This window comes from Rattus norvegicus, chromosome 8 (genome assembly GCF_036323735.1).
Source record: "Rattus norvegicus strain BN/NHsdMcwi chromosome 8, GRCr8, whole genome shotgun sequence".
NCBI classification, from domain to species: Eukaryota; Metazoa; Chordata; class Mammalia; order Rodentia; family Muridae; genus Rattus; species Rattus norvegicus.
This window is the reverse complement of record NC_086026.1, coordinates 53,154,467-53,157,466: the sequence shown is the minus strand read 5'-3', so window position 1 is coordinate 53,157,466 and position 3,000 is coordinate 53,154,467. Positions and strand designations below refer to the sequence as shown.

The following is a 3,000-nucleotide window of genomic DNA, read 5'->3' as shown; positions in this document are numbered from 1 at the left end:
GAAAAAAAAATACATGGAGTGTAAGGCACAAAATAAATGGATTTGATCATGCCAACATTATAGATTGCTGTTAAAGGACGCAAACCATAAACCCCAAAACCAAGAAACGACCACACAGAACCCAACTAGTGGAGGTCACAGTGGTATGGCCTTTAACTCCAGCACTTTGGAGGCAGAGAGGCAGGTAAATGTCTGTGAGTTCAAGGCCAACCTGGACTACAGAGTGACTTCCAGTTATATATTGAGTTATATAGTGAGTCTCAAAAACAAACAAACAAAAACCCTACACTGTACCCACAGTTAACAAGGGGTGGTGGATGGAGTGGAGTGGGGATGGTTTTTCAAACTTTAAGGCTGTCAAAGATTAATATCCAGCATTTATTTTTAAGACCTGTAAGTCAAAAATTCACACACACACACACACACACACACACACACACACACACACACACACACAACACCAGTGAGGGCAGGCCATTCACAGAAGCAGACATATGAACAAATGATAACTATACCATTATTGCTCGATTTCTTTAACACAATTAAAGAAAGAAGGTGGAGTTTAAAAGCCCCTTGGATTGTCAAAAATTAGAAAAGTGAAGTCCTCTTAGGTGATAACGAGGACCTGAGCCAGCTTATGTCCTCCTCCAGGAATGGGAAGGTAAAAATGGCGATCGAGGTTAAGATGTGGCTCATGGGGCAGAATACCTAGCAGGCAACAAGCCTTGGGTTTGACACCAACCCTTAGAGGAAGTTCAAGGTCGTTATCAGCTGCTGATGGAGTTTGAGACTGACATGAGCTTCCCGAGATCTGGCCCTGAGAACAGGAAACAAGTCCTGGCTTCTGCAGCCTATGTGACAAAAACCAGAACAATCCAGAGAACATTAGCCGGGTCCCTGTGCACGGATGACACACAGATCTATAAAACGTCCTGTATTTTTAAACAAAGCACAGCTCGAGCGCGTGATGGAATACCGGGCTGCAAACAAAAGCTGCGAGCAATTACTACATCTTCCTCCCGAAATAGGGAAGTTGCCTCACGCAACCCAGAGGCGGGAAATGTCAGAGACGGAGTGGCACAGAAACCATTTACATACATTTCCAAGAAGCAGGGGACACCATGCTTCTGCACATTGCCCATGTGTCTGAATAGGCAAACTCCATGCGATGGGATAGAAGGATAGCCCTGTCCTCTGGGGTGACACAGGGCACACATTAGATGTAGCTACGTTAGAGTGGCATAGGCTGGTTGCTTGTTGTCTAGAATCGCCCCCACCCCGTGTGGATTTCTGCTTCTAACTGTGCCTTAGGCTTGGGGTGGGGTAAAAATCCTGCTTCTCTTATGGCTGGGTAGAGAGAGCCAGCAGAGGGTGTAATGGCTGCTTTTAGAACACAGAGGCCATATCAGGTATCCACCTGTCAAAGCAGCTTCAACAGAATGTCACTTAGCCGCCCACAAATAAGTTAAAAGTCCTAGTTCTGGTAAGTCCTCTGGGCTGTGAGGGCTAATCTTATCTTCTCCGCGAGAGCCGTTCACCCTGGGTCTCCATATGCCTGAAATGAGTAATTTTTAATGGGAGCACCAGCTTTGCTGGAAGACTGTCTGGGCCCCGAGTTTATTACCCTTGTTTCCCAAGCCTCTAGGAGGGAGGGACCCTGCTGGCCTCCCTCTGCAATACTGCTGTCTCTGCATTCAGAAGCGAAAGGGGAAAAAGTGAAATAAATAAGAATAAGGCCCCAAATTTTCTTAAGAGCCAAAGGATTACTTAATAAAAACAGTCGAGCTCGAACCTGTAAAATCAGACAGCGAAAAGATGAAAGTCTGTTCGGAGGAGACCAGAAAGGGCTAAGCAAAGTCTTCTGTCTGGATTAAAAATGACTGAAGTGATGAAGCAGGGGAGCCTGAGGAACAGTGTGTGAAGCTCTTGGATGCCCACACCAAAGGGAGGCCCCCTGGAGCCGCAGGATAGAGCCTGGGACAGGGTGCTTTGGTCTTTCTCCTCGGCTTTGGGCCTGGGCTGGAGCCCCCCAGGCCACATATGATGTCCAGTGAAGACTCTTCTCCCTGGGGCTGCAGAGCCTCAGTTCCTTCACTCCTGGCACTCTGTTTCCTCTTGGATGCCTCAGTGTCCCTTCCACCCTCTTCTTTCCTGTGTCTGCTTCTTCAGCTGAATGGGGAAGAGTTCTGTAAACTCTGCCATCCCCTCAGTACTTCAAGATCTGGGCAAACAGCAGAGTGGCGGCTTCCTTATCTCCCGCAAAGGTCCGATTCCCTGGAGCCCTGGGCCCCAGGGAGAGGTGAGGGATGTCTGCTAACCAAGGCTCAGCTCGGGACTTCCTCTAGCAAGTTCCAGGAGAGCTTCTAGGAGTCTTTCCTCACCCCAGTCCCCAGCTGGGCTCTGGATCACAGAGAGATCATGCATCAATTAATCCTTTAACTACAGCCTTAACAGCCAAGACATCCCGCTCCAGGCGCCGCGTGTGGAGGCCATCGGTCGGTGATTAACTGATATTGATTAATTGACAGACGGAAAGGTCTTTCGTTCTGTTTTCCTTCCTCTCAGTCTACACTGCGAGCTCTTTGGAAGGGGTGTCTCTCTCCCTCTCTGTCTCCCATGTGTTCTATTTATTAGTCAAGAAGTACTTGACTATTTTAGGCCTCAGAAATACCAGTCCTGTCCTCCCAAAGCCTGCTATCTGGATGGGGGTGTGATGCAAAGGAGAAAGGGAGAGAGGGAGAGAGAAAAGTGGGGGAACTTAGCTCCAGGGAAACAGACAAGAGAAAGTAACCATTCATTTTGAGACACCCAATGGATACTAAAGAGTGACTGAGAAAGACATCTGAAGACAACCTACACACACAGGTACACACACATGAACACACACACACAGGCACATGCATGCACACACATATATACACATACACATACATATACACACATATACACACACACATAGGCACACACACAGACACACACAAAGACACACACATGAACATA

The 3,000-nt window shown here is 47.7% G+C and overlaps 1 non-coding gene across 1 annotated transcript; it reads left to right on the top strand.

The window, feature by feature from the left end:
- Nucleotides 1-838: 838 nt before the first annotated feature.
- Nucleotides 839-942, top strand: LOC120094415 (U6 spliceosomal RNA). Its single transcript, XR_005488737.1, has one exon. It is a non-coding gene; the product is annotated as a U6 spliceosomal RNA (small nuclear RNA).
- The last annotated feature ends 2,058 nt before the right edge of the window (nucleotides 943-3,000 follow it).